At 42.3% G+C, this 12,598-nt stretch overlaps 1 protein-coding gene across 3 annotated transcripts in view; it reads left to right on the forward strand.

Annotated features, from left to right (window-relative positions):
• The first annotated feature begins 2,415 nt into the window (after positions 1-2,415).
• The window catches only part of SESTD1 (SEC14 and spectrin domain containing 1), a 146,542-nt gene continuing 136,359 nt past the window's right edge, over positions 2,416-12,598 (forward strand). For 2 of the 3 annotated variants that reach the window (XM_060302198.2, XM_030850723.3), the window contains exon 1: positions 2,416-2,677. The gene's annotated coding sequence lies outside the window, so the exon portion shown is untranslated. Of the gene's footprint in view, positions 2,678-3,502; positions 3,563-12,598 lie in introns of all 3 variants that reach the window. The other variant, XM_030850718.3, reaches the window with a different exon arrangement.

Consider the following 12,598-nt stretch of genomic DNA (forward strand, 5'->3'; position numbering starts at 1 on the left):
TATTCATACTAATGATAATGATTTAAGGTGTTATTATTTCCCCCTTTTAGAGTTGAGCAAACTCATAACTTGGAGCTGTTTTGTGCTTGTCCAAAGTCATACAGCTAGAAGTTACAGAGCTACGATCTGACCACACCACTTTGGAGTTTAATTCCAGTGGTGTTTTCTACTAATATCATTGTTACCTACAAAATCTACAGAAAGACACCTTTCAGTTCCAAGTAGGGACTAGCAGGGCTGTTCAAAGATGAATACTATTGTGAGGTAGTGAGTGGTTCCCTATCACTCAAGAGTTCAAGAATATGCTGGACAGCTACTTTGCAAGGATCTGGTTGTCCCTTCAATTTATACATATATAAAGAAGGATATGTTTACCTTATTAATAAAGTACTAGAAATGAAGCCTAATCATAGAGCCAAAGGAACTCCAGAGGGGAGGCTGAGTGAATTTAAGTGATTGAGCTGTGTTCATTTAGTAGTTATTGGAAAATACAGCACCCAAACTTTGTTCTCTGCATTTATAGTCTAATGTGTTTTCTGTTGCAACAGTTACCCTTATCTAATAACTGGGTCCACACTGTTGTGGAACAAGAGGGTATGGAAAGAGGAAGGGCAGGGATATTTGGTGAATTACTATAATAGATTGTTTGGCATAAACTTGCTTTATTAAAACAAGCCAAGAATGCGAGTGGTAATAGGAGAGGGTTTAAAATGATAAACAGAGAATGCCACATGGTAAAGGAAGGAAGAACAGAATACTGTGGAAGGTTAAGTAAGGAAGGCAGGGACTGTGGATTGCAGTGTATTTCCCTCTTGTTGAGTAGATGTTCAACATCTATTTGTTGGAATGAATAGTGACATCAGTACTTGAACAAATATTTAAAGAAAACCTTCATAGTGCTGAGTACTGTGCTATGTCTGAGAGCCAAAAATGAACTAGACAAAAATCTCCATCCTTTTAAGGAACTCACAGTCTAGTAGGAAAAGACCACCAAGCAAAGCAATGGGAAAAAAGAAAGTGCTAGGGGTTATCGTAGAGAATAGATCAAAGTTTACATGAAAGCAGAAAAGAATGAATAATTCAGTGTAAGTGTGTGGGGTGAGGATATGAGGGTGGAAAAAGGACAGGATGTCAGGGAAGATTCAACGGAGGAAAAGATGCATTATCTTTATTATCTTGAAGGAGACTGGAAGTTCACCCGGTTAAATGAGGGATGAATTTCAGATGGAGGAAAATATACAAAGGCACAGACAGAGCCTGTGTGTGAGATGTGGTGGGAATTAAAGCTGAAGCTGAGGAGATCTGTGGATCAGATCATAAATGGCCTTGAATATCACGGTAATTGCTTGAAACTGATTATCCAGGTGGAAAGCCTTTGAAGAGGGAGGCTCTGTGTTTTTGGGGCATTCCCAGCAGTCCTTTGGAACACAAGCAGAAGTGAAATTAGCAAGGCTTGACCTAAATGGTGGCAGAGACTGATGTAGTGGAGACATTATCAGTCATAGAAATAAGAGGAAGTATTAATCCTTGGGATTTTCAATCAGAGAACTTTAGCAGAGAGAAACTTAGTTGCCTAGTTGTTGGAATGGTAATTTTTTTTTTCCTAAATAAATTAGGTGATACTGAAGTGAGTGGCACAGTGAGTAATAAGTAAGGCCTGAGATTGAGAACACATGCTGCCCTGAGCCTGTGTGTATTAGCTGATGACTCTTTTGAACTGAATTCAGGAAATGACATAAAAACGATTTGTGCAAGAAAATTGGAAGAACAAGGACTCTGAAGTCACTACATTTGGAGAAAAATAACTAGTGTTGGTGAAGATGGGGAAGTAGCCATTATCAGAGGGCCATTTGTGGATAAATTTTGGGCTATCCAATGGAAAGATCCCCAAAGGAAAACAAATGCCCTGAATCCAGCTCTTCCTCACTACAACCCATTCCCCTGCAGTTGCCTTATCCTTCAGACACATCACACATCTCTGTGTGGGAGATCCATCTCCTGGCATCTCCTGGCATCTCCTGGCAGTGGGTACTTGGGGGTAAAGGAATCCCAACAAACCCGGGATGACAACGTTAGAATTTTGAAAATCTTGGAGACCATATACTCGAACATACATATTTCAGTATGAGGACAGAGAAAACAAATGACAGGCAAGGCGTCAAGGGGAGGGGGTGTCCTTCCTTAAGTCCAGGCTCCCCGACTCTAGGCCCAGTTCTTCCATAATCCCACGCTGCCTGTGGGCTTGGGAGCTGGAAGCTCGGCGGGTGGTGAGGAGAGCGGGGTCCGCCTGGTGGCGTCGGAAGCCCCCTCCTCTCCAGCCCCCAATCCCCAGCCCCCGTGGGACTCCCAGCCCCGCCCCCTTCCCGTGCGGGCGGTGTCGCTGCAACGCTGCTACCCGGGCGCGCGCGGGGCAGCACGGACGCGAGTTGGGCCGAGGGTGACGGGAGGTCGCCGAGCCTCCCGCGCCGCCGCCCCTTGCCTGACGCAGAGAGGGGCCGGGACGCGATTTGCCGCGAGTGACTGGAGCCGCTGCCGCCGCCACCGCCGCCCGGGCCCGCTCCGCCCTCAGTCCGCCTTCCTCCCGCCTCGCCCTCCGCCTCCGCTCGCGCCTTGCTCGCGTCCCCGCGTCCTCCCCACCGCCCCGGAACGTCGGGCAGCCAGCGCCAGCGCCAGCCAGGTGAGTGTGGCCGCCGTGCGGCCCGGGCGGCCCGGGCGGGAGGAGCGCGCAGGCCCAGCGGCCGGGCAGGGAGCGCGGGCGGGCGGCGGCGGCGGGCCCGGCTTTCTTCCCCACCGTGGGCCGCGCGACTGAGGGAGGGGCGCCCCCGCCCCGCCGCAGCCCCCGCCGCCACCGCAGACAAAGCAAGCGCCAGAGGTGGGAGCCCCGCGGGCGGCCCCTGCCTCCGCGCCGCCTGCCGGGTGCGGTCGCGGCCCGCAAAGCCCGGGCGGCCCGCGCGTCTCCCCTCCTGAGCGCCCTTGTTCATTTCTGGGTGAAAGGGACCCGAATCGTGCAACAGGTACGGGCGTTAGTCCTTATTTAACGGCGGGTCTTGTCCACCCGGCGTGCGGGGACCAGATGTGGCGCCCGGCTCCCGGGCGAGCCCCCGTGTCCAGCGCCCGCGGCTTGCTCCTTTGTGTGGCCGGTGACCAGCTCTGGCCGGCGGGTGGGGGACGCCCGCCCGAGGCCCCCGGGCTGCACCGAGGCTCCTGGACGCCTCCCTCGGGCTGTGGGGCTTGGCTTCTCCCGGGCCTGCGGGCTGTTAACCTCCCTCCAGCCTTTGGAGGAGTCACAACGGGAAGGGAGAGCGGGTTGGCAGGGTTATCTGGCTGTGTATTTATTTTTGTATGTGAGGTAGACTCATATTGGAAAGGAACCGCAGTCTGGCCGGCTCTTGAGGGTTCCTGTGGCATTTCACCCTGGGATGCACCGTTTGGTCCTGGTTGCTGCTGCGACTGCCGCCGTGGTTCTCTTCTTGGTGCTTTGATATCTTTCTCTCTTACACAGACATCACCCAAGAAGTTGGAAGCGCCGATGAGGGAGTAACTCGATACAGCTGTTTGACAGGTCGCCTCTTTCTTCGCATTTTGTCTGTGCCAAGTATACCCACCATGCATACTAGCATAGGTTGGCAGACCCTCATTTTAAGATCACCACTCAAAATACCCCCATATTGGGAAGTAGTAAGCCGTAGTTTTTACTCTGGCTTGATGAACCTTATTTGTTTAGATGTGAGAAACTTTTTCTTCCCCCCAAGGAAGAATACAAAATAGAGAACAATTTATCTTTGTTTACATACCTGGGGTCATGCTGTTACCTAGCTGGTTTCATTGGTATGCTATTTTAGTATAACAATACTAAATGGAAGGAAAATATCTGCCTTCTGCTTTGAGCAATAAAGTACTTCTTTGTTCTAGAACCAGGAAGCTTTTATACATAATACTTTGTGTGGACAAAAGTTAGTGACTGACTGTCTTTACCCCATGACCAAATTCAGGAAAAAATTCCCAAAGGACTTAGAAAGCATTACACAACTCTATAGATTGTTTTTGTATTCCAAATTCGAGGAAATCATTTTGTTGTATATTTATTCAAACAATCTAGAGTAAATTTAACCTTAAAAATTGGGCCTACTCTGTAAATTCCCCAGCATTAGGGAATGAATTGATTGCACTTAAAAGAGTTTACCAAGCATTTTAACTCCTGTGAATAATAATTGGAAGGAGCTGGTGATGGACCTAGAATCTGACAGCAGAATGCAGAACATGGAAAGAGGTAGAGGTTGCAAAGTTCCATCTACTTGTGTTTTAGTTGATTGATGGGCATGTCTGAAAATTAAATGTCCACTAATTTAAATACAAAATACTATATTTTAGCCTTCTTTTTTAATGTATTCTATAAAGACTCCTTGAACCTCTCTCTACTCCCTAAAAACAAACGATATTAATAAGGACTTTTCTTTTGAAGAAATAAAATAATACCAAATTAATCTGATCTGCAGAAAGTTTCTCTGGCATGATTAGTAGTTTCACTTTACTAAAAATACCATTCATCTGTGTAACATCTAACTTCAAAGAGCTTTCGTAGCTGTTACAAGCAGCAGGAACAGCCTCCTGAAAAAAGTAGGATATTAACTATTAAAAAGTAGCAGAGGGACTTCCCTGGTGGCGTAGTGGTTAAGAATCTGCCTGCCAATGCAGGGGACACGGGTTCGAGCCCTGGTCTGGGAAGATCCCACATGCTGTGGAGCAACTAAGCCCGTGTGCCAAAACTACTGAGCCTGCGCTCTAGAGCCTGCAAGCCACAACTACTGAGCTCTCATGCCACAACTACTGGAGCCCGAGCGCCTGGAGCCCATGGTCGGCAACAAGAGAAGCCACCGCAATGAGAAGCCCGCACACCACAATGAAGAGCGGCCCCCGCTCGCCGCAACTAGAGAAAGCCAGCGCGCAGCAACGAAGACCCAGCATGATCAAAAATAAATAAAGTAGCAGAAACTTAAATTTCTAGAATAGTTTTCTTTTATTAAAATATAACTCATATACTGTAGAATTCACTCTTTTAACATGTACAATTTAGTGGTTTTAGTGTATTCACAAGGTAGTGCAAACCTCATCACTAATTCAAGGAATGTTTTGAACATCCTGAAGGGAAACCCTCGTACCCATTAGCTGCCACTCCCATTCCCCTTCATTGCACTTGGCAGCCACCAGTCTACTTTCTGTCTCTATGGATTTGCCTATTGTGGACATTTCATATGAATGGAGTCACACAATATGTGGCCTTTTGTGTCTTTCACTGAGTATAATGTTTTCAGGTTTCATGCATATTATGCATGTATCAAGATACTTCCTTCTTATGGCTGAATAATATTCTGCTGTATAGATATGCCATATTTTGTTTATCCATTCATCAGTTGATGGACGTTTCAGTTGTTTCCACTTTTTTGGCTAGTATGAGTAATAATGCTATGACCACTCATTTACAAGTTTTTGTGTGGACATGTGTTTTCAGTTTCCTTGGGTATATAATTAACTATGGAATTGCTGGATCACAAGGTAACTGTAAATGTTTGAGGAACTGCCAAACTATTTTCCATAGCTGCTGCATCAATTTACATTCCCACCATCAAAGTATGAGGGTTGCTTTTCTCCAACACATGTCAAAGTTGTCTTTTTGATGATAGCCATTCTAGTGGGTGTGAGATGGTATCTTGTGGTTTTCATTTGCATTTCCCGAATGGCTAATGATGTTGAGGATCTTTATGTTCTTATTGGCGATTTATATATTTTGGTTGGAAAAATGTCTGTTTAATTTATAGTAGTTTCTTTCTTTCTTTTTTTTAATGATCTGGCTATTGTAAATAGTGCTTCAGTGAACATTGGGGTGCATGTGTCTTTTTGAATTACGGTTTGCTCTGGGTATATGCCCAGTAGTGGGGTTGCTGGGTCATATGGTCATTTTATTTTTAGCTTTCTAAGGAACCTCCATACTGTTCTCCATAGTGGCTGTATCAATTTCCATTCCCACCAACAGTGCAAGAGGGTTCCTTTTTCTTCACACCCTCTCCAGCATTTGTTGTTTGTAGATTTTCTGATGATGCCCATTCTAACTGATGTGAGGTGATACCTCATTGTAGTTTTGATTTACATTTCTCTAATAATTAGTGATGTGGAGCAGCTTTTCATGTGCCTCTTGGCCATCTGTATGTCTTCTTTGGAGAAATGTCTATTTAGGTCTTCTGCCCACTTTTGGATTGGGTTTTTTAAATTTTGAGCTGCATAAGCTGTTTATATATTTTGGAGATTAATCCTTTGTCCATTGATTCGTTTGCAAATATTTTCTCCCATTCTGAGGGTTGTCTTTCGTCTTGTTTGTAGTTTCCTTTGCTGTGCAAAAGCTTTGAAGTTTCATTAGGTCCCATTTGTTTACTTTTGTTTTTATTTTCATTACTCTAGGAGGTGGATCAAAAAAGATCTTGCTGTGATTTATGTCAAAGAGTGTTCTTCCTATGTTTTCCTCTAAGAGTTTTATAGTGTCTGGTCTTAGATTTAGGTCTCTAATCCATTTTGAGTTTATTTTGGTGTATGGTGTTAGGGAGTGTTCTAATTTCATTCTTTTACATGTAGCTGTCCAGTTTCCCCAGTACCACTTATTGAAGAGACTGTCTTTTCTCCATTGTATATTCTTGCCTCCTTTGTCATAGATTAGTGGACCATAGGTGCGTGGGTTTATCTCTGGGCTTTCTATCCTGTTCCATTGATCTATATTTCTGTTTTTGTGCCAGTACCGTATTGTCATGATTACTGTAGCTTTGTAGTATAATACGAAGTCAAGGAGTCTGGTTCCTCCAGATCCGTTTTGTTCCCTCAAGACCGCTTTGGCTATTCAGGGTCTTTTGTGTCTCTATACAAGTTTTTCATTCTAGTTCTGTAAAAAATGCCATTGGTAATTTGGTAGGGATTGCATTGAATCTGTAGATTGCTTTGGGTAGTAGAGTCATTTTCACAATATTGATTCTTCCAATCCAAGAACATGGTATATCTCTCCATCTGTTGGTATCATCTTTAATTTCTTTCATCAGTGTCTTATAGTTTTCTGCATACAGGTCTTCTGTCTCCCTAGGTAGGTTTATTCCTAGGTATTTTATTCTTTTTGTTGCAATTGTAAATGGGAGTGTTTCCTTAATTTCTCTTTCAGATTTTTCATCATTAGTGTATAGGAATGCAAGAGATTTCTGTACATTAATTTTGTATCCTGCAACTTTACCAAATTCATTGATTAGCTCTAGAAGTTTTCTGGTGGCCTCTGAGGATTCTCTATGTATAGTATCACATCATCTGCAAACAGTGATAGTTTTACTTCTTCTTTTCCAATTTGTATTCCTTTTATTTGTTTTTCTTCTCTGATTGTCCTGGCTAGGACTTCCAAAACTATGTTGAATAATAGTGGTGAGGGGCTTCCCTGGTGGCACAGTGGTTGAGAGTCCGCCTGCTGATGCAGGGGACACGGGTTTGTGCCCCGGTCCGGGAAGATCCCACATGCCGCGGAGTGGCTGGGCCTGTGAACCATGGCCGCTGAGCCTGTGCATCCAGAGCCTGTGCTCTGCAACGGGACAGGCCACAACAGTGAGAGGCCCACGTACCGAAAAAAAAAAAAAAAAAAAAAAGAATGTGAGAGTGGACATCCTTGTCTTGTTCCTGATCTTAGAGGAAATGCTTTCAGTTATTCACCATTGAGAATGATGTTTGCTGTGGGTTTGTCATATATGGCCTTTATTATGTTGAGGTAGTTTCCCTCTATGCCCACTTTCTGGAGAGTTTTTATCATAAATGGGTGTTGAATTTCGTCAAAAGCTTTTTCTGCATCTATTGAGATGATCAGATGGTTTTTATTCTTCAGTTTGTTAATATGGTGTATCACATTGATTGATTTGTGTATATTGAAGAATCCTTGCATCCCTGAGATAAATCCCACTTGATCATGGTGTATGATCCTTTTAATGTGTTGTTGGATTCTGTTTGCTAGTGTTTTGTTGACGATTGTTGCATCTATATTCATCAGTGATATTGGTATGTAATTTTCTTTTTTTGTAGTATCTTTGTCTGGTTTTGGTATCAGGGTGATGGTGGCCTCATAGAATGAGTTTGGGAGTGTTCCTTCCTCTGCAATGTTTTGGAAGAGTTTGACAAGGATGGGTGTTAGCTCTTCTCTAAATGTTTGATACAATTCACCTGTGAAGCCATCTGATCCTGGACTTTTGTTTGTTGGAAGATTTTTCATCACAGTTTCAATTTCATTACTTGTGATTGGTCTGTTCATATTTTCTGCTTCTTCCTGGTTCAGTCTTGGAAGTTACATCTTTCTAAGAATTTGTCCATTTCTTCCAGGTTGTCCATTTTATTGGCATAGAGTTGTTTGTAGTAGTCTCTTACGATGATTTATATTTCTGTGGTGTCTGTTGTAACTTCTCCTTTTTCATTTCTATTGATTTGAGTCCTCTCCCTCTCTTTTTTTTTTTTTCCCCCTCTTTTTCTTGATGAGTCTGGCTAAAGGTTTATCAATTTTGTTTGTCTTCTCAAAGAACCAGCTTTTAGTTTTATTGATCTTTCCTATTGTTTTCTTTGTTTCTATTTCATTTATTTGTGCTCTGATATTTATGATTTCTTTCCTTCTACTAACTTTGGGTTTTGTTTGTTCTTCTTTCTCTGGTTCCTTTAGGTGTAAGGTTAGATTGTTTATTTGAGATGTTTGTTGTTTCTTAAGATAGGATTGTATTGCTATAAACTTCCCTCTTAGAACTCCTTTTGCTGCATCACATAGGTTTTGGATCGTCGTGTTTTCATTGTCATTTGTCTCTAGGTATTTTTTGATTTCCTCTTTGATTTCTTCAGTGATCTCTTGGTTACTTAGTAATGTATTGTTTAGCCTCCATGTGTTTGTGTATTTTATGTTTTTTTTCCTGTAATTGATTTCTAATCTCATAGTGTTGTGGTCAGAAAAGATACTTCATATGATTTCAGTTTTCTTAGATTTACTGAGGCTTGATTTGTGACCCAAGATGTGATCTATCCTGGAGAATGTTCCACGTGCACTTGAGAAGAAAGTGTAATCTGCTGTTTTTGGATGGAATGTCCTATAAATATCAATTAAATCTGTTTGGTCTCTTGTGTCATTTAAAGCTTGTGTTTCCTTATTAATTTTCTGTTTGGATGATCTGTCCATTGGTGTAAGTGAGGTGTTAAAGTCCCCCACTATTATCGTGTTACTGTTGATTTCCTTTTTTATAGCTGTTAGCAGTTGCCTTATGTATTGAAGTGCTCCTGTGTTGAGTGCATATATATTTATAATTGTTATATCTTCTTCTTAGTTTGATCCCTTGATCATTATGTGTTGTCCTTCCTTGTCTCCTGTAACATTCTTTATTTTAAAGTCTATTTTATCTGATATGAGTATTGCTACTCCAGCTTTCTTTTGATTTCCATTTGCATGGAATATCTTTTTCCATCCCCTCACTTTCAGTCTGTATGTGTCCCTAGGTTTGAAGTGGGTCTCTTGTAGACAGCATATATATTGGTCTTGTTTTTATATGGGTCTCCATTCAACGAGCCTGTGTCTTTTGGGTGGAGCATTTAATCCATTCACGTTTACGGTAATTATCGATGTATAAGTTCCTATTACCATTTTCTTAATTGTTTTGGGTTTGTGTTTGTAGGTCCTTTTCTTCTCTTGTGTTTCCCACTTAGAAAAGTTCCTTTAGCATTTGTTGTAGAGCTGGTTTGGTGGTGCTGAATTCTTCTAGCTTTTGCTTGTCTGTAGAGCTTTTGATTTCTCCATTGAATCTGAATGAGATCCTTGCCAGGTAGAGTAATCTTGGTTGTCGATTCTTCCCTTTCATCACTTTAAATATGTCATGCCACTCCCTTCTGGCTCCTAGAGTTTCTGCTGAGAAATCAGCTGTTAACCTTATGGGAGTTCCCTTGTTTGTTATTTGTCGTTTTTCCCTTGCTGCTTTCAATAATTTTTTTTGTCTTTAATTTTTGCCAATTTGATTACTATATGTCTCGGCGTGTTTCTCCTTGGGTTTATCCTATATGGGACTCTCTGCGCTTCCTGGACTTGGGTGGCTATTTCCTTTACCATGTTAGGGAAGTTTTCTACTATAATCTCTTCAAATATTTTCTTGGGTCCTTTCTCTCTCTCTTCTCCTTTTGGGACCCCTATAATGCGAATGTTGTTGCGTTTAATGTTGTCCCAGAGGTCTCTTAGGCTGTCTTCATTTCTTTTCATTCTTTTTTCTTTATTCTGTTCCACAGCAGTGAATTCCACCATTCTGTCTTCCAGGTCACTTATCCGTTTTTCTGCCTCAGTTATTCTGCTATTCATTCCTTCTAGTGTAGTTTTCATTTCAGTTATTGTATTGTTCATCTCTGTTTGTTCTTTAATTCTTCTAGGTCTTTGTTAAACATTTCTTGCATCTTCTGGATCTTTGCCTCCATTCTTTTTTCCAAGGTCCTGGATCATCTCACTATCATTATTCTGAATTCTTTTTCTGGAAGGTTGCCTATCTCCACTTCATTCAGTTGTTTTTCTGGGGTTTTATCTTGTTCCTTCATCTGGTACATAGCCCTCTGCCTTTTCATTTTGTCTGTTTTTCTGTGAATGTGGTTTTTGTTTCACAGGCTGCAGGATTTAGGCTGCACGATTGTAGTTGTTCTTGTTTCTGCTGTCTGCCCTCTGGTGGATGAGGCTATCTAAGAGGCTTATGCAAGTTTCCTGGTGGATGAGGCTATCTAAGAGACTTGTGCAAGTTTCCTGATGAGAGGGACTGGTGGTGCGTAGAGCTGGGTGTTGCTCTGGTGTGCAGAGCTCAGTAAAACTTTAATCCGCTTGTCTGCTGATGGGTGGGGTTGGGTTCCCTCCTGTTGGTTGTTTGGCCTGAGGTGACCCAACACTGGAGCCTACCTGGGCTCTTTGGTAGGGCTAATGGTGGACTGTGGGAGGGCTCACGCCAAGGAGTACTTCCCAGAACTTCTGCTGCCAGTGTCCTTGTCCCCACAGTGACCCACAGCCACTCCCTGCCTCTGCAGGAGACCCTTCAACATTAGCAGGTAGGTCTGGTTCAGTCTTCCTTGGGGTCACTGCTTCTTCCCCTGGGTCCTGATGCACACACTATTTTGTGTGTGCCCTCCAGGAGTGGAGTCTGTTGCCCCCAGTCCTGTCAAAGTCCTACAATCAAATCCCGCTAGCCTTCAAACTCTGATTCTCTAGGAATTCTTCCTCCCGTTGCCGGACCCCCAGGTTGGGAAGCCTGATGTGGGGCTCAGAACCTTCACTCCAGTGGGTGGACTTCTGTGGTATAAGTGTTCTCCAGTTTGTGAGTCACCCACCCAGTGGTTATGGGATTTGATTTTATTTTGATTTTGCCCCTCCTACTATCTCATTGTGGCTTCTCCTTAGTCTTTGGATGTGGGGTATCTTTTTTGGTGAGCTCCAGTGTGTTCCTGTTGATGATTGTTCAGCAGTTAGTTGTGATTCCGGTGCTCTCGCAAGAGGGAGTGAGAGCACGTTCTTCTACTCTGCCATCTTGAACCAAATTCATAGTTTCTAAGTTTATGCTTTCACACATATTTTCTCATTTAGTCTTTGAAATAACACTGTAAAATATGTATCTCTATTTTAATGCTAGGAAGCTAAGGTTCAAAGAGGTTAAGTAGTTTGCTCATTTTTTAACCTTATGGAGTTAATAAGAGTCAGGGTCTGAATGTAAACTCAGGTCTTCTGATTCTGCTTCCTGCATTCTTGCCACTTTATGAGGCATACAGAAGTTAAATTGTGTTTGCAGATTTGCTTGGCTAATCATTGACAGAGTAGGGGGAAAATAAAATAAATGAGACCAAACAACAACAAAAAGCAGGTGTTGTGGCCACACTGCCTCATGTTTTCCAGGTTTTGTTATACTTTATCGAATAAATTCTTTGATTTCTCCTGTCCTAATAAGGTAGATATGATTTCCATATTTTCTTTGGGTAGCAAACCTGGTAACAGCTTTTTACTGGCATAGCTAATCCTAGAACCCACTGTTCACTGAGCCATCGCACTGTCTGTTCCCCTGGAGCTTCCATGTTCTCTATTTTCCCACTAATTTATACCCTTTAACCTTAGAGTAATTGAATAATTTCACAGTTTTCATAAACATTAAGATATTTCTGGGTTACACAAATTAACTTGTATTTTTGAACAGGGCATTTGCCAGATTCACATTGAAGTGCAGGATTACTAAGGTATATATTTCAGTTTTTATGTGCTACTTACTCTGTATCAGACATAGCAGGTTTGTGAAATTCTCAGCTCCCTAGAGGGTAGGTAGAGGCCACATGTTATTTATTCATCTTTGCATATCCATTCTCTGCCATTGTGCTCAAACATGTCATAAGAGGTACTCTAACCTTTGTTAAATGAATGAATACAAATGCATTTTTTTAATTGCAAAAAAAAAATTCAGTAAAAAATATCCAGTACGCTTTCTTAGAATAAAGGCAGTACAAATTCTAGATAAAGAAAATATTTCTTATCCCTGGCATATGACCTAAAAAATAATAA

The sequence above is a fragment of the Globicephala melas genome, chromosome 7, assembly GCF_963455315.2.
Source record: "Globicephala melas chromosome 7, mGloMel1.2, whole genome shotgun sequence".
NCBI lineage: Eukaryota > Metazoa > Chordata > Mammalia > Artiodactyla > Delphinidae > Globicephala > Globicephala melas.